A 19,796-nucleotide genomic window follows, 5' to 3' on the forward strand; every position below is an offset into this window, starting at 1 on the left:
CCTCAGAGGGGAAACGCACAGCCGGTGTCTTCTTGGAGTTATTCCGAAGAGGCCATTGATCCGCCGGTTAACCTATTCTCCTGCATCAGTTCAGAAGCAAGCCCTCAGAGGAAAGAACCCCCACCACCTCCACTGCTACCTCCACCACTACCACCCCGCCCTGCCCATTGTTTCCCTCCACTAATATGATACCCCCTCAAGGTTCTCCACAGACCTCATTTCTAATCAATGCATGGTGGTTGGTGGGATCATCCTGTCTCTGCAAATTAATGACTTCACTTTTTTCTGTGGTTTCATGCCATTGATTTGTTTTATTAGCTCATTGATCTCCAAGAACCCCCCCCCACCCCCCTCCCAACCCCTCTCTGCCCTTCGCCTCCTTACACACCACCACCACCTCCCTCCAACAGCTTCTTATTTGCTTATCAATTTGAGAGCTGATGTCAACAACCAACAATATTACCGGCTTGCTTTAAAGACAAATACGTTTCATTGTTCTACTCTACATTTTACCTTCACAATAAGCCAGACGAGAATATGCCGTTTCATGTTGCCACGAAATCTGAGCATCCCGGTTTCAGCAATCTGGTTTCGTGAGTTTTAACACAACTCCCATGGTCTAAATCACTTTGACGTTCATCTGGTCAGGGCTCGCTGGTCTTATTAACAGCCATATCTAACTCGCCCCACTATAATTCCCTTTGAGATCCGAACAAAAGGATAGGAAGTGCTTTCCTCAGACAAGTCAGACTTCACTTCACAGGAGGAATTACAGCTTTTCATTTTCTGCCACTGGAGCGTTGTAGTGAGCTACCCTTCTGGCACAGTGATGGTCTTTCTTTCCTGTTTATGACTTAAGCCACGCACAAAGACCCGATTCACGGCGATCACGTCTTGGCAGCAGTGATGTCAAGTAACTGGTGAGGTTCAAAATCAACATGATCAGATATATCAGAGGAGATGTGGCATATTCGGATTGACAGAAATGCTGCATGTGATTTACTCTGAACTCATTTGGATTCACCTTATAGAGGTTGCTTGAGATTTCATATTATTTTTGTGCTTCCTGAGTTATCCTACAGTGACAAATTCCATCAAGCAAAACAGTCTAAAATTATACACCCTGACTCCACCCATCTACACTTTATTACCTCCTGTCTGTCTTTTCATCCACAGTTTTTGGCTCATTTGTCTCTAAAATTGCATATTTTCAACGCAGGATCCCCATCCAGTGTGCAGATGGGATATTGAATGATTACTTTCATGGAAAGGACAAGATATAAGAAGAGATAGAGAATGTCCATGTTAAAAGATGAGAGAAGGAGTACCAAGCACCCTGCCTCCCCCCCACCCCTCACGTCAAGCGGCATGTTTATTCAGCTTGTGGGAATTCCTGTTCCGCAGGATAGATCTGCAGTCGTCACAATTGGCGATATTCCCGTCCCACCCAGCTTGGCTCTTCCATGGAAATCAAATCCCACACAGACAGACAATTACTCACTTTTTGTTTTGAACATGAATCCAGTCGTGACTTTTTTCTTAGGCCTTGTCCACATATTTTTTTAGAAAAGAAGGTATTTCCTGATCCATTTGTACCTGCTACCTAAAAGGAAAACAAAAGGTTCTGCCAATAACATATTTTTAAAAACCTTTTTCGAAATAGATTTTGTAAAAGGTGTATGTAGACTGCATGGAGAAATGGATGTTTTGCGACTTGACTTTTTTAGTGTGGTTTTCCTGCAACTTTTCAAATCTGTTCTAACACAGGGCCATGAAAACTTTTCCTGACAAAGCTAAGAGGTGCTGATCTAGCACCAACTGTCTCTGAGCCAAGTTGCTCCACTTGTTAGCTTAATGGCATTAGCTTTAGCATTAGCAGTGTCTCTAAATAAACTAATATTCTTGCTCCGACACAGAAACCTCCTCAACTATGATTAACTTCAAGACTTCCTGTGTTGATGCAATTGTTAGCATAACCCAGAAAGACGTACCTGCTCTGCCATTTTAAACACTGAACATGAGAAAAGTCGACTGAACCCAGAACTTAAGATTCTGATGAAAAATTTTAGATACAATTTCTTCCCAAAATAAAGTTTGTCGTCTAATGTTGGAATTTAATCCACTTCAGAATTCCTTTTCCAGCGCAGAATTGTTCAAGCAGCCCTAGAAAATAACACCTCCGCCGTGCAACAGAACAGAGGAGTACAGGTCCAGCTCAGAGGGGGAAATCTCCTGCTGTAGACCGCTCCATGCTCACCCGGAGCATGACATAATTAAGAGACAAACTGCCTACAGTAGGTTGTACACTTCGGGTGAAATGTCTCGCATATTTACCATAACACACATGATTTTGTTTTTGTCGCTTCAAATTACGCCTGAACAACAGGCTGTAAAGATTTACCTCGTCAACCGTAAACAGGTAAGAAAGTTTTGGTGGGGTCAGCCACAAACACATGCCCACATCTCCCCTTCTGTCTTTACATAAATCCTTTCAGGGCTTCTGGCAGCAGTTTCCTGCTCTTTCATCTGGCTCCCTTGTGGTAGGACTATTAGCCCAGGCCTGTATACCTGCAAGTGTTTGAGAGGCAGCTGGCTCTGGACGCTCATTGCCTGCGCGGGCCCAGGGGCTGCTGGGACCTGGGAACGCTGGCACCAAATACCGATGGGTAATTAGACCTTCATTCAAGAGCGAATGTGGCAAGCATTAGACACAAGGCTCTTTCCGGTTCAATTCATATCTTCATCCTGCCTTCCTTCCCCTTCTAACAACTGCACTCCATCCTCAGTTTTTTTTAACTTCTCTCTTGTTTTTCCTCTTTTGGACTAGTCATTATGTCTTAACCTGATTGTCCTTAAGGGAGATTTTTTTTATGTTTTTAGAAAGGAGACATTTTGGAAGAAAATATATTTTTGAGGTTTGTGATCTTCATTTACAAGCAAGATTTAAAAAGAGAACTTCAGCTTCTTTTGTAAAAGTTATCCAAGAAAATTCTTTTTTCATGATATTAACGTTACAATGTCTGTATGGTGCTGCTGTGTCATTTCCTCAGTTGTGAGAAACATGACGGCAGTAGTTTCTCATGTAAAAGAAAAGCTATTGGGAGGCCGCTTCCAGTTTTGTGGTGAAAGGTGACATAACCCATAATTCCACTCCAACCACAAGGTTCTTTGATCACATGTTCCTCTCTCGTACTGCGAGGGCTGTTCACATGATACAAACCAGTTGCAAATGACAAATTGCTAAGAGGCTGTACGCACAGAAAGGTTAGGTTTGAAGCAAGTTTTTTGTTTTTCTTTTTTTTTTGCATTTGCACACATAATTAGAGGATTCTTTATAGATGGAATACATATTAAAAATTGCCTAAAGTAATCTCTTTATATGTTATACCTCAGCTGAGCATTGCTAAGAACTTGAAGCAAAATAAATTAGATCCTCATTCTTCAGTTAGGCCTAAGGTCATTGCCACTGACTAATAATACTGAATATTTCAGACTCCTTCAGTGTGTGGGATGCATTAGACAACAAGAGAGCATTTTATTTTTAAAGTTGATGTGGTGGAAACAGAGGAAGAAGGATAATTTGTGAGTCTGACCAGGCCATAGACAACTGGTGTCCATCGCCACAAGTCATTAGGCAAAGGGCCAGAGACAACCTGGACGACAGGTTCCTATAGTGCGTCAAAGGGCAACACACAACAATCTTAAACATTATATCATCCTTGCATAACTGACAGCAAATATGCAAAAGATCCTCCTAGAAAGGGTGAGATCTGACCATCAGCTTGGGGGAAGTAAAACCGCTGTTGGTCAATATCAAAAAGATACCGTTGTAGTCGTGCAAGCACCTGATCAGGACATCACCTGTCCACCTCCTTTTGGAGGTTTTTCAGCCTCATCCAACTGGGAGGAAAACACCAAGATAGACCCAGAATGTACAATAAAGACTTTAAATCCCTTCTACCCTTGGCATTGTCCAGAAAAAAAGTAGCCATTGTTACTGGAAAGAGAGATTTCTTGGTTTACTCTCTGACCTCATCTTGAACCCAATGGAACCTGTTGAAACTGTGACAAATTTGAAATACCTTGGGTCATTCCTGGACAGTCAGCTCAACTGTGCTGAAAACACTGACTATATTTTGAAGAACTGTTCTCAGAGACTCTACCTTTTAAGAAGACTTAGTCATATGTCTTGAATTTGGAAAAAAAATCATTTTATTTATCACTACAGAAGGGTTCAGTGAATGCGCATATGAATCTGATGGGTTCGGTACCTCAAAAAAGGTTAAGAACCACTGCTCTAAATAGTTTAGGTATGAAGGATCTAACTTTGTAATGTCGTCAGGACTCCTCAATGGCGACCGTGAACTTGTGGATATAAAATCAATTAGATTCCACTGATCGCAAAGAGGGAGGAGATATTCCCTCATTACATTCTACTGTGGCAGGTAAGGAGGGAGTAAATAGTCTGACAAGCTGCTCTTTGTCTACAGTGAATTAAAGCAGAAGGCGGGAGAGGATGCCGCTTTTAGCGGTCGGGGGAAAAACACAAGGTCCAAATTTGCATAAACAGGAACACAAAAGAAAAGGGGGTTAGGAACAAAACAGGGAAAAAAAAAAGTGTTGTCAACAGGACCCCCCAGTGAGGAATTTCAATTTCATATATCTAATTATCGCTGTCAGATGGAGAGAAGTGACAAAAAGCTGTCTTTGTTCTCCGTCTTTGTCTCCCACGTCTCTCTCAATTAATTTCACCATACGAATATGACTAATTGTCTCTGTGCAGCTCCGCAGCCACATAAATAATAATTTTGGCCCGTGTTTGAGTTGCGGGGGTGTTCATGCTTCAATTTATGATATTTGGACACAAAGGATTGCGCATAATTCAGGTGATCGCATTAGCGGGCCAAAGCAACCTCTCCGCAGGCATCACCCTCGCCTGGCAGCTCCGCAGCGTAAATAATACCTCCATACTTTCCCTCTCTTTTGTAAAGGACAGTGTTATCTCCCTCGTTTCTGTCACTGGGATTGTTTCTTTGTTGAGAGCGGTGATATTAGCATCATAATCAGGCAGAGAGAAAGAAGTGCCAATGATGGCTGAGTTATGCAAAGTATAAGCATCAGCTGTACCGGTCCGCATTTAGGTTTGTAGCTTTTATAGGCCGCATCTAGTTAAGCTGATTGTCGTGTAACTTGGAAAGACAATTATCACATACCTGACGGATACAAAATAAATTGTACTTTCTTCTGTTTGAGAATCAAACTATTTTCATGGTAGACTGATTTCTCAGAAAACTGTTGAGTTATTCCTTTAAGTCAAATGATAGATTTACAGGGTTGTGACTATTTGATTTATTTCAGATTTCCTCTGTTTTACTTTTTTGTCACACTTAAATGGTTCAAGATTATCAATCAACTTTTTGTTGTTTACATGAGGCCGCTGTTGCTGAACTGCTGGTATTTCCGGATGTCGATTGGGGAAAAGGTTTCCCGCTGAGTCTTAACTGATAGAATCTGCCGCAGTTCTCATGCCAGGCCACTATAAGGCGCTGTGATCCTAGCATGTAGTCACTTTTTTTTTTTCCTCACCAGTCTGTTGAGTATCTTCATATAGCACAAATTGTTTAATGAACCATGGAAGACATTTCATAACAAAATGAGTGCAAATAATCACACACAGCACAGTGATATTTTCCCCAGTCTTTTTACGATAATAAACAGAGTGAAAGAGGCATAAAGAGCATACAGAGCTACTTTAAATGTAGTTCTGGATTCTTTTAAATGTTCTTGATTAAGTTTTCTATGTTTTTGTAGTAATTTTGGTCACCCAGCCACTCCTGAACATTGTGTGTGTTTTTCTTTTTCCTGTTTTTGTTAATAGCCTTAGAAATGACTTTGTAACCATTTCCTCACTGATAGATCTCAGTTACTTTCTTTCTTATCTGTTTTTTACTTTCTTTAGATCAGGGTGTGATGTGTTTCTTCTTGAGGTCTTTTAGTCAACTTTATGTTGTCAGTTAGGATAAATAATTTGTTCATTATACCAATTTAGGTATGATTAAATACCTAGATAAGGTACCGGGTATGATTAAAAAGAACTGAACTCAGCTTTACTCCAAAAAAAAAAGAAAAAAGTTGATGACAGTAATTAATAATTTAACAAAGGAGGTATATACTTTTTCAAATGAATCCAGGTTGCTTCTGATGGCATTTTCCTTGTTTTTTTTCCCTCTGAAAACCACATTTTGTATTTCTTCCGTTTATGTTTGACACTTAATGATCTTTCCTAAGATAACAGATGAGGGATAAGACATCAGACACTCAGAGGACGGCACACAAGTGATGACATTTGCTTATTCCGTCAAATCTGTCTCTGAGAAACATTTAGCAGAACCTAAACATAACGAGGCAAACATCTGAAACCTGTCTAAATAACGCTGCAGCTGAGCTTTGAAAGTCCAACCATAAAACCAACTCATTCACTCAGAGAGACAAGGAGGGCTGAGTGGGGAGTGGGTGGGGGGTGGGGGGGTTATTGTTACATTTCATTAGGCACATTCCTTCTCTGTGGACTCTTGACCAGTTGCCATGGCATTTCATTTGACTAGTTTTGATATGAACTCTGTCTGCCCTCTGTCTCCCATACTTTCATTTGTTTTCCCAAAACTTCATATCAAAAGTCCTAAATATACATTTTTGTACTAATTATAAACCTTTTAAAATCGTGACACATCACAATTCGCCAACTGACTATTTAGTTGAGCTTAGATGGGGTTCCAAAAAAATACCTTTTTTTTTTTTTTTACACCCGTTGAATTTTTCACTTAATGCATTTACAATACTGGGAGTGGAAATGGGAAGAAAACAAAACACAGTTCTCAATTTAATTTTTTTTGTCAATTAAAACCACAAAAGAGTGGCATCTGTAAATATTTAGCCCGTTTTTCTGGCACTTATGAATGAAAGTCAGAGCAACCTATTCGCCTCAGACGTCACCCAAACAGTAAACAGAGTCCCAGTAGACTGTAAATGCAGCTGTGCTGTGAAAGCCTCAAAGGTTTCTTACAGATGGCCAAAGACACAGCAGACCGGTTGCGGAGGATACACGGTTAGGTTATGAAACAAATACTAAGTTTTGGACGACTTAATGCAACAATGGAAATAAAGTCACCATTTCCAGACTTTTCCAAAAGTTTCATAAAAAAATGGCAATTTTTCAAAGAACATGTTTAAAATATTCTAAAATAAATGCATCCCTGGTATTCACCAATCATTCACTGTAACATGACACAATACGTTAACAAGCGCCTGGTAGTTGGGGAGGAGCTGCAGAGATCCACGGCTCAGGTGGGAGGATGTGACAGAACGACTATATGAATATTGTTCAAAAAACTCTGGATATTAGTTAGCTTTCATGAGTGTTGAGAAGAAAAATAATTTAGAAAGAAATCAATGTTGAAGAATTAGTGTCGCAGTCAAAGTCCGGACTTAAATGTTCTCTTTACTTCAGATCCACTTCACTCATTAAGAACCTGCTCTTCAAATAGCTGAAGCAGAATGCTCAATGATGCTGCTTTCTTGTACACATTGTTCAAAACTAAATTTAGTTTGTATTTTATTATGATAAATATTTTGTCTTGAATTTTTGTTTAGCAGCATTTTCTCCGTAATATCAGTTTATCCTTGCATTCAAGTTGATTATTTTTCATTTTTCTTGGTTGCACATGCATTTTCTTTTCTTTTTTTTTAAACTATTCTACAACATAAACATAAAAAAAATATGAATATTTACGTTGTGTGAAACATTGTTTTTTAACAGAAGAGCTTTTAGTAAGAGTCCATCATGTCGGCTTGGCCAAACGCAACATGTGACACGTCGCAGGAGAATTTTGCCGGAAAACTTTCCACGCTCACAGTAATTAGCATTTTTCCATCAAGAGTCAAGTGTCTGCAAAAACCAGAGATAACAAAAAGGACAAGAAATTGATTAGCATTCAGTGTATAAATGGTTCCATGACAAGGGCTGTTAAGTTTGAAATTAACATGTAAACAGTTGGAAAGTCTCCACCGCTCCCCCACCCACCCCTCCATCCCCTTTTTTTTCCCTCAGCCCCTCACCCCTAGTTCCCTTTAACGCCTTGATAAATATACATAAAGCTTCTCACAAAGGCTGCCTTGTTCCTTTAAATGGGCTACTTTTTAATGGAGACATATATTTGCGGGATTATATCAGCATTCAGTTGCAAATTCTGAGTGTAATACTGCAGTTGGAGCAGTGTATGAATAAGAGTATCATTTGAATGCAAGGGGAACACCTGGTGCTGAGGGGCTCGGCTTCGAGGGGGTGAGGGAAGGGGGTTCAAGCGGACCTGGAGACGGTGCCAAGTCTTCACTTGTTCTCAGTCTCTCTATTCAAAGTCTTCCAGCCTTAGCTTTTACTATGGCAGAGCACACTGTACCTAAAACTACATTGTGATCGCCCCAAATTAGCCGTCGAGAGTCGGAGACGACAAGTAAAATTGTAGATTTTTTACAAACTAGAGACTTTAACAGTATTTCCACAGATTTATTTTTGTGTCAGCTAGTCGTTTGAAATGTGTGGGGACAAAAGAAAGAAATAAAGTAAAAAATTTTATACAAGTCCCTTAACTCCTTGTTGTGGATAAAGCTGAAAAGCATCGTCGGAATGAAGTAATCCAACACGACTGAGTCAAGAAAGCCAGGGGAAAAAACTGAGTTTTCTCTTCTTTATTTCCATCGGCTGCATGAGAACGAACAGAAAGTGGAGGGTTTGGTGTGTGTGTGTATGTGCGTGCGTGGGTGCGCGTGTGTGTGTGCAGTACAGGGAACTAGTAGTACTATTCGGAGGAGAGAGGAAGGAGTCCGGGGTCTATTCGTATGCACCTCGCATCCACTCGACACACAATCAGCCCTGTATTGCGTTTTGCAAATTTATACCCAGGATGTTGGTTTAGAGTGTTTCCCTGAAAAAAAAAAGAAGAAAAAAAAGAGTAAGAGAGGGAGAGAGAAAGAAGGCAAGAGAGGATTTTTTTTCCCAACTAAGTGTCTGCTTTCATGAGCAAGAGTGATTGAGGCACACAAACAAACCTTTGTTTCCCAGCTCACAGATGCAAAGCTCTGCGCGCTCTGATTTACGCCCCTCCCCGCAACTTATTTGCACTTTTTTTTTCCCTAATAGTTTGAAACTAAGACGGTATGAAAGAATGAGGTTATTGAAAGGCAAGTGTCAGGAAAATAAAACTTTATTACCGTCAGCCATAACCTTCATACTTTATGGATCCATTTGTCTGTCTTGCTTACAATATTTGTACAGGGCAGTGTTTGCACTTACTGAAGAGCAGTAAGGCATGCCAAACCGTAGTGAAGACCAGGAAACCTGGAGGGAAAGAAACTTAGCAGGTTTTTTTTTTTTTTTGCTCTTTTTAGGGACAATACATTTAGTGTTTAAATTAAATGACCACATCCAAAGCGATTTTTTAGCAAAACAGTCATTACCGTGCACTCCTATGGTGTTTCAGATTCACAATTTCTACAAATTTCTACAGTACTACAAACTTTGTTGCATTTCAGTGGGATTTTATTCAATAAACACAAAGTAATACAAAGATATCAGCTGGACAGACAAATACATTTTAGAACGTTTCCAAGTAAAAACCAAAACAGTGTGTAAGCATATTTACACCCCTACTTTGAGTTAATGCTATGTAGAATCACCTTTTGTTTACTTTTTACTTTTTTTTACATAAAGAATTGTCTTTTTTTTTCTTACATGAAGGGGGCGCAGCTTAAAATTGTTTATATATATATATATATATATATATATATATATATATATATATATATATATATATATATATATATATACAACGGTAGAACGAAAGATTTACAATCTGGACAAACTTTGGATATTTTTAAGGATAAATGGCTACAAAATTCTCCCTGACAGCTGGGGCATGCACATGGGTTTTTCCATCTTAAACTTAATCTTTTTTTTTTTTTTTAACACCCCAATTTTACTATTTCTGGGTGGAGAAAAGAGAACCAGAGGACTGCAGCTGTGTTCAGTTAATTATATTATATGACTATAGGTTTATCTGCTAATGAGCCCAAACAGAGTCAGGATTTTATTATGAAGGAACATGTTGGTGTTTAGAAGTGCCCACAGTTACAAATGAAGTCAAAATTTCAAACTTGTTTTTCTTACAATGAAAATGTTAAAATATTTGACTGACAGCAGCTGTTTTGGGAGCTCTGTTTCTGTGAGTGTTATTAACAGAGGAGAATAAAACAGCTGCCGGGCAATAGCATACTCGCCATGTTAATGTGGTAAATCATCATGATCTACATACTTTTCAACATTTCTGAAAGAAAATATCATAAATTAATGATAATTATATCAGGTTGAAGCTGTGGACTTAGTTCAGAGTGTTTATGTACCATGAACATGAAATGATTGATTTTAATCTAGACGAATTGAATTTAAAAGTAGTTAAAAAAAACAAAAAACTCACAAAAGCTGCAAGTATTTTGTGTCATGTCTCAACCAGCTGAGCACATCTAAAGACTGAATAATTTTGACACGTTTATTCTTTTAAAAACATGTTCTTGCTCGTGAAAAGCAACAATTTCACAAGAGTGAAATTTAACTGATACGCGAATTTGCTTTTATCTTATGTTAAAGGGACAGTATTATGTAAAATCAACTTTTTTCAGTCTTCGATCATGCTATAATGTTTGTTCTTCATCAAAACGTCCCCAGAGCGCCCCCCACGTCTGACTGCACCACTCAGCTCCTTCAAACTAGCCGCAGCAATTAGCAAACACCTGGTGGAACTGCACATCTGCTGAGCTCATTATATGAACTATTTCTCATTGCAGTGCTCCGATGAATATTTGTAAACATTAACAGAGGAATGTTGATGTGATGACGAGCTGAAGGCGGAGTGACGGGAAAAGCAGGACTTTCTTAAAGAGACAGAGGCCCATTTTCAAGGCATTAAATTGTGAAGTCAATTTTTTTTAACATATTTGATATAGACAGTATTTTCAGAAGAGCTGAAAGTGACATAATTTCTTGATTGTGCTATAAATTGAAACTATGTGGCAAAAAATACATACTGCCCCTTTAAAAATATAAAATTAGATCTATATGCTAAGTAAATCTTCTACGTGCTTTAATCCAAATCATTGTGACTGTTTTTGAGAATGTTAATCTCTTCCCTAATCTGAAGAGATTTTCTTCTAGGATTGTTTGTACTTTGCTACGTCCACCTTTCTGTCAACTCTGAACTGCTTCCTGTTCCTTCCTGCAGTAAAGAACCCCACAGCATCATAACTCCACCACCGGGTTTTACTGTGGGGACGGTGTGGTGAGGGTAACATGTATTTGGCAAAAAACATTAACTTTTTGTTCTCATCTGACTAAAACACTCCATTTTGCTTTAATAGTAAAACAAAAAAAGTTAATAAAATCCACTGAAGAGGGTTCTAATAAGACAAACACAAACAATGTCAAGACTCTGAATACTTCTTTTTTTTTTTTCAGTGGTGCTCCATATTTGAATCAGTTACATTACACTAAGGTGCCATGTTTGCTGCGGTCCGAACATGCTGAAGTCTTCAGGCCGGTGACAGCTTGTTTATGTCAGTCTCAATTAATAATTAGTTAAATGATGTTAGCGCTTGACATGTGCCCTGGACAAATGGGGGCAGGAAAATGTGCACTCAGTGCTGCTTGCATAAATCTACCGTTTCGGCTGAAGTTGGAGGCATGGGGTTGGGGGGGACGGGATAAACGCGAAAAGGGGAAAAAAAAAAAAAGAGAGGTGGGGGAATTATGGGACTCAGATGTGTGTGATTGGCGGTTCCCTGGGCTCCCAGGGTTGCAGAGTTCAGAGAAAAGCCGATTACCGCTCTCCCTCAGGTCAACCCTTCATAAATAAACACGGGGAGAGCCCGAGGCGCCGTGTTTTAGTATGATTAGCATATCATACAGCCTATCGACATGGTACTTATCATATTACAGCACGGCCGTGTCCTCAGAGCGCGCCAAGGGTTACTTGTACGGGGGGATGCTGAGCATACATCTCTGTTCATTAGGTTCCTCGAGGGAGAGAATAAATCATATCAGCACGTGGTTATGGCAGCCCAGGCGTTTGACTCAGTCATACGGCGGTTAACCAGAGCCTTCAATAATCCAGAGAGGAACTGACAGCTCGCTTTACAACGAGGAGAAGACAAGGAGACAAGTGGTTGTGATGGGGTATCGCTGATGGGAGAGGATTATACCGAGGCATAGCTGTGGCAACAAATTTGTATGACACCCTAAACTTGTCTTTTCATCTTGGATTTACATCCTTAAATGGCTCATTGTGGATCACAGGATCACATTTAAGACCAATTAAAGACAAAATGAGTTAGGTCAATATAACTGTTTCCATTGGCCGTGTATCTGCAAAATTTGATATTCAGAAAATAAACTTGCTTAATGTAAATATGCCGATTTCACAAAAAAAAACAAAAAAAACTTTTTGATTAAAAAGAATTTGCCTACAGGAAGAACTGTTTCTTTTTTTTGGCTGTATTAAAATTGGTTTATTTCAGAAAACTGCAATGGTAACACTGTTTTGGATCACACGAGTCACATGATCAGCAACCGGATGTTACTGCTGGCTCAAACCACGAAGAAGACGACAACAGGAAGTAGTTGGAGGAACATGGCGTGGCATTGTTTTTAATGACTTACCGCATGAGCAGAACTTACTCATGTGTGACTTTGATTGTGCCTCCAATTTAATGGACCACAATTGCAAAATAGTGTTGTTTTTTTTTCTTTCATCATTAGCAGAATACTCGTAAGGTTTTGTGCATATTTATAATGGAAACACAGCTACTGAAATTATTTAGTTTCCTAAAGTACCAAAAGACTAAAATCTATATTTTGTATGGTAAAAAATAGACAAATCTTTATTTACAGAAAATAAACAAGCCTCAAAGAGCTACATTTGAACATCAAGCAAAGCAACCACAACCAGGAGGTTAATAACACTGTTTTCACACAAACCTAATTCAAGAGCAATTCTCGTGCAATTAAACATTTGGAGAGAACAAAAGCTCAGAGATGAGAAACTTTTAGGACAAACTTTAGCTTCTTTATGAATAAATGAGTCACACATTTCCTCTGAAAGGATGGGCCCTGTAACTGCTGTTTGTGTGTGCTGACTGAGTTGTGGAAAAGCATTTCCCCTTTTATAGATGTCTTCTGTTTTTTCTCTTCCCCCCCCTCCATGCTCATTCTTAAATATTTCTGATCATTGATGAAACCGTGACTTCTGCTCTCCAAAAAGAAAATTATCCAGCGATCAAGTCCACTGGAGTTGCTCAACAGGGACAGTAACCCTGCAAGTCCACATCTGAATGGTTAAGATTCCTCAACAGAGACATAAACGACTGATTGCTAGTTACTGAGAACACTCGATGTCAGTCGTTCCTGCCAAAAGCCACCAAACTAATGATTAGATTTCATGCGAGATTACATTTTCACACAAACTCAGGTTGGTTTAAATGGCTTTTTTTCTTTTCTTTCAAGTTAGCAAACCATGATTCAAACAACTATTATATTTGCTCTGCTTATGTCTGTCTGATTCTAAGATTAGTTTGATGATGAAGATCAGAGCTTCACCAAACACATCACATTTGGTAAAACTCTGACCTTGTGTGTTTTAAGTTATCACACCTTCGGCGAGAAGGCAGACTCTGATGATTGGTCACACCCACATGCTTTGATGCAGCAAAAAGCTTTTGATAACTTGATTTCCAATACCTGAACACTTTGATGACTCATTTTGAAGACTCAAAGTGGAAAGCTGTAGGAGGAGTTTGCTGAGATATGTACGTAAAATGATCACTTTAATCCAAAATGGCTGACTTCCTCTAGGATTGAACCATGGCTCCAAGAGATTGTTTTTGTAGATTTTGAGCATATATCTACAAGATTTTATAATCCTTTGTCAAGGTGTTGCATGGGGCTAGTTTTTTTTTTTGGTTAAGTGGGTCAAAGATGGACTTTTGAAAGTAAAACATGTACATTTCTTGTTGTCGGGGAGTTGAACTTGGATGATGTCAGAATTTGACAATAGAGTTTTGTTTGGGACCTGAGGAGGACCCAACCAAGGATTTATGGCTGTGGCTTTTTTAGTCGGAGAAAACTTTTGTTTAGTTTTTTTTGTGTTTTTGGTCCAGTTCATTAGCCACAGCAATAATAAAAAATACAGTTATAATAGACCTCTGTAGTGCTTTCGTTGCTCAGGTCTAACTAAAGGGGATCAACCAGGTTCCTGATGCTCCATGATGGGATCAGCTGATTATTTAGCTGCATGATCTACAGTTTGTTTTCTTAAAACTTTGATTAGGAAAACCAGAACTACTTCATGTTGGAGCTGTGAATTGAAGGAAACCAAACTTGAACTACACAAGATAGACACATTCCATATTTTAATATGTTCAGTCAAACTCATTTGTAAAGGCGAAGAAACAAAACTTCCTTGCCATAAAAGGAAAAATGTGTTGAGTTTGAAATTTTAAATTGCATTGTCAGATCACTATGACAAAAATCGTTATTGCCACTGACATGCGCTCCTGGAGTCTGCCAGGTCACAATGTTTTTATGCACTTCTGTAAAAATCATATGCTAAAAAGAAAACTGTAATGAAAAAAAGAAGAAAGGCTCACAGATTCTGGTGCGGTGAACAGGAAAAATAACGTCTGCATGGTTGATGAGATTACTCCAGAGGGATTTATGACCATGTCTTAAAACCTTATGGACTGGTAAGAAGTTGCCCCAACTCTCAGACACGCTATAAGATTTCAATTTAGGCAAGCCTTTTTTTTTTTTTTTTTCCTAGCCTACACAAGCTCAACTCACAGACCAGGGGCCACAATTAGCAGCTAGCCATTCTGACCAGGGAGACAGAGTAAATGACATCCATACTTAAGCCTTCCTGAGCCCGAGGAGCTGTGGCACAGAGCAGCCTGAGCTCTCCTTCCCCCAGTCAAGCATGGCCTCTTTAGGTGGTCCACAGACTATGGTGGGTTAATATATTCTAACTGGTATTAGAATACCCCACCGGAGATCAAGCTCCCAGGGGCCTGGGGGGAGGGTGGGGGGGGGTGGGGTGACCAGGTGGCTGCATATACAGTGAGAAAGAGGAAGTAGCAAAGTAAAAACTGGAATATTGGATGGATTTTCTTGTTGTGGCTTCAAGGCAGCTGTATAAATCTGGGATCACTCTGGATGCCACATCATCTGAGTAATCACATCCACCACTGGCATGGATCTTATGCCAAAAAGATCCATGACCAGGAGTCGTTTTAAATTTTCAGTATGCTTCGCGGAAGTATGCACAGCCTTTGAAATGGTTTCCCCGTCTCATCACATGCCAGCCACAAACTTCTTGCTGTATTCATGGACATTTTCAAATCATTGTATGGCTGTGAAAAAACAAAAAAAGGGATATGTTTTTTGGCAAATTCACTTTACCAAAAAAAAAAAAACAGCAGGATGTAAAACTTCAAGTGGTGTAGAGCAGAAAAAGGGGAAGAAAAGTTTAAACATCAGCAACAAAAAAGTGAACTTTGACTCCCTGTTTTTTTCCTTAGCAAATCTTAACTACTTCTCTTCTGTGTTTTGATTGTAAAGAATAATAGGAAATGCAGCCTTTGATTGACAATATCGCTTGAATAAATCTATGGATTACAAAATATCACATAAGCTGCTCTTAATAAAACTAATGTGTATGTCACTGAGTAAAATTAGATTGCAGTAAAGTTACAACCGGATTGGTGGTGTTCATTTGCTTCCATCCACTCTGAGTCATTAAATTTTGCTGCAATTACAGCTTTAAGTGTTTTGGGGTCCGTCCGTCCGTCCGTCCGTCCGTCCGTCCGTAATTTTTATTTTTTTATCATCCCTTTTTGCAAAATGGCTCAAGCTGAGTCAGACCTGATGCAAAGTGTCTGTTAGAATCACTTTTTTTCCCCAAGTTGTGCCACAGCTTCTTAATTGGATTTATGTCTGAACTTTGACTGGGTCATTCGAGCACATGAACATTCTTTGATCTACACCACTAATTTGCAGCTTTGGCCAGTTATGTTCAAGGTCTTTGTCTTGCAGGAGGATGAACCGTTTACATTCTTGTGAGAGTTTTTCAATTTCTTTTTGTTGTCCAAAACCACATTACTTTCCTTCTACAAGAAATCAAAAACCCCCTTATCCTGCCTTTTCATGCGCCGTTATGTGCATTCCAAAGTGATACCATCCCCTCTCGTGCCCACCTCCCGTATCCCCTCCCTCCGCCTTCCATGCAAATTAGAACTTCACACACGTTGCAGCAAGCTGCTGGGCGCTCTGTGATTTCACACGACCAATTAAGGCCCTCTTGGCAGTTGTGTGAACAGTTTCATTAGAGGAGATAATATTGCAAAGTGAAATGATAAGCAATCATTATGATTAATGCGCGGACATTACATTGTTCGTTAATGAGGTGTAAATGATCTCATTATTTTTTGAAAGAGTACAGATTAGATTAAAGTGGAGTGGACAGCGCTTCTCGGTGTTCAGACAAGTTAGTGTTAATTAGGCCCAATCTCCAGGAGCAAATGAGCCGCAACCCTTTGGTAAACAATTAGGCTTCCATAGCCGCAGGCTGGATGGACAAGGATAGGCAAGCGAATGGATAGATGCTTTAAGATATGAATGTTGAGACAGCGTCAAGATCTAAATCAGATTTATTGTTGGATGGTCAACAAAGAAGGGGGTGATGGGCTAAACGGGGAGCAAAACACTATAGCAAATATTTAAGGCAAGTGTTGACTATTTCTTATTGTTAGTTTATCATTTCCAGAATGTAGTTTTTTTTTCTATTGTCCTTAAAAATGTAGAAACCAGGACATCGGCACATACAGTAGTTATGGATTATAGTTTTATAATTGAATTCTCCTGGAGGCAGTGGTGATAATTGAATGAATGGCGCGCTGGGCGAACGCCTCCTTCTGTCCTTCTGCCGCACCAACAACCAATGAAAACGCAGGAAGTTATGCGGCAGAGGTCACATGCAGTTAATATCCACATAAAATGAGACAGCCTTCCAGAAAACTTGCTAAGAGATTCGTCTGACGATATTTTATTTGGTGCTTGTGCCTCTCCTACTCCAATGCCACTCTGGGCAAGTGCCTTAATGAACAACCTCAAAAACCACCAGTGGTTGGCGGTTAACGCAAACCGCAGAATGGGAGTTTTTGTTTCTTTGTGCGTAAAGACAATACCGCTCGTTTGTTGAACCAGTTATTCAAAATGCAACGTGAATGATTAAAACATGGGAAACTTTCTTTAACGCTTAATTTATTAATGGTCGACTTCATCAGACATCTAACAGCAATTCAAAATGATTGATTCTGTAACACTAACAAGTCACATTCTGGCGATCACAAGCTGTTTCGTAAGAGTTAAAAGCGATCAAATCTACAATCAATGAATATAGTGTGGCTTCATAATAAAATTAATGTATGAATCAGAACTGGTTACTTCTCTCTAGTATTTACCCAAATTCCTTAACTATCAAATGAATTGACATGGAATAGTAGGTGAACGGAAGAGTGAAGGAAGGAAATGGCGACACATGGGCACTGAATGGGGGAACGAAGTGGGGCAAATGAACCTGAAGCTACTGTAGGATTACTTTATTTAAACAGTGGAAAACGGGCAGACGTAGACATTGTGAAATATTTTGGTTAAGTACGTGGGCTGCAGTTTTTGGGATTTCTAAAGCTGCATTCAAGGTAAAAGGAAAAAGAAAAATCTTTTTTCAAGTTTTACTTTACTTTTGACAACAAATTAGGGACAAAAAAACCAGGACTTTTGTTTCATGAAGCTATTATTCATTCAATTAATGTCACTCCAACTGTGTTTTTTGTGTTTCTAATAATTCATTTATTTAATTATGTTTTGGTAGAAAGTAAGCAAAAAAAAAAAAATCAAAAATCAAACAATACACAAAGAAACTGAAACAAAGGTTTCAGTTTCTTTCTTGTTTTGGCTTCAAGGCGGCTGAAGCCAGAATTGGGATTTTTGTTGCGTTTGAATGAAATCAGATGTGGTTCTTTTTCATTGTTAAAGACACAATGGCAACATAACACTTTGTGTAAAGTGGAAAATAGGAAGTTCTTAAACCAACAAATATCAAAAATCTCTTCTACCTCCCCATTAAATCTCTTCACAAAACCAGATGTTCCATCTGATGAGTGGAGCTGCTGTACATCGTGTCAACACACCACTAGACCGTCCGCAGTGGGAAATGTCCGACGCTGAGCTGCATTGATTTATTTATTTTTTCCTCACATCTCGTCTTTGCCGAACAGATATTCTCAGATTATGACAAGAAAAGTGACGCCGTAATCCTCCGCCGCCACAGGAGTTATGTTTTAGAGACGCGAGGCCCTTATCAGTGATTGATAACGCCTAAATCAAAAACATATACAAGCATTAGGAGAGTCAATATTTTGCCGGCGACTGAAGGTGACCCCCGGTTCCTGTGTTTGCAGTTTGCGCGCGGAGGGCTTTGATGGTAAATTTGTAAGGGTGGTTATGTGTGGAGGCTATTATGGATTTGCTATCTTGGCCTGAAGTGTTTGGAGCTGATTATGTGATTAAATCAATAATAATTTCTGTTTGGGCTCCTTTGCTCCTCTGCTTCATCTTCTTTTTCCTGTGTAGTTGAGTGGAACGGTGGGCGGGGAGCAGCGCACACAAGTAGAAATGCAGCGCGAGGAACGCTCTCACACACACACACACACGCAAACACACACGAGCTGCCATATGCTGCGAAAAGACAGAACAACTGCGTCCCAGATGGCACAGTGGGCATGTTGGTGGGTCCAGAAATTTTGAGAGAAGAAACATTTTTAACACTTGGAAACACTTAATTGAAGGAGCGATTAAAAATCTATAGTCTTCATACCCCGTAAACCTTTACACATTGTTCTCATATTCCAACCACAAACTTCTACATGTTTCACAGGGTTTTTTTTTTTTTAAAGAGCAACAAAGTAGAGCATTTTTTTAAAGATAAAACTCTCTTTCATCAGCATTAAAGCTAAATATATCTGGAGTTATGTCACAACCAGCTTTGCACGTCAACAGGCCTACATTTTTGTCTATTTTTTTTCTTTACAAAACACTTCGAACTCCGTCGGATTGGATGGAAACCTTTTGCGAATGTAACATGTCAGATAACTTTATTGGCTCTCAGCTGAGTTTAGCCCTGGACTTTGACTGGGCCATCCTAACATTCGAATTAGCTTTGATCTAATCACTTTGTTGTAACTCTTTGTAGGTTTTAGGCCTGTTCTCATGGAACTTACCCCGTTGGCCCTGCAGAAAAAAATAAAATAAAAATCATTCCCCCAGCATGATGATGCCACCACCATGTTTGACAATGCTTATGGATTGTTCGGGGTGTTATTTATTTTTTAAGCATTTTTGATGTACCATTGCACCCTCCTCCACATGTTTGTCTCCAAATGGAATTTTTTACAGCTTTCTTTTAGTGTTGCCTGTTTTCATTGAGGCCAGGTTATGGAGTGTGTCGCTGATAGTCGTCTTGAGGCTCTTGGCTCCTTCTCTTATTGGTCTCTTTGCTCTGTCTACCTATTTACTTGCTTAACATTGCCTAGATTTTTTTCTCTCTAATTTTAAGATGATGGATTTGAAAAGAGCTTGTAGC

General features: G+C 39.3%; 1 long non-coding RNA gene across 3 annotated transcripts in view; it reads right to left on the minus strand.

Moving 5' to 3' along the window:
* LOC103478270 (uncharacterized) overlaps positions 1-19,796 on the minus strand; it is a 76,851-nt gene that overhangs the window by 21,580 nt on the left and 35,475 nt on the right. The gene's annotated exons all lie outside the window — the stretch shown is intronic.

The sequence above is a fragment of the Poecilia reticulata genome, chromosome 16, assembly GCF_904066995.2.
Source record: "Poecilia reticulata chromosome 16, P_reticulata-male-v2, whole genome shotgun sequence".
NCBI classification, from domain to species: Eukaryota; Metazoa; Chordata; class Actinopteri; order Cyprinodontiformes; family Poeciliidae; genus Poecilia; species Poecilia reticulata.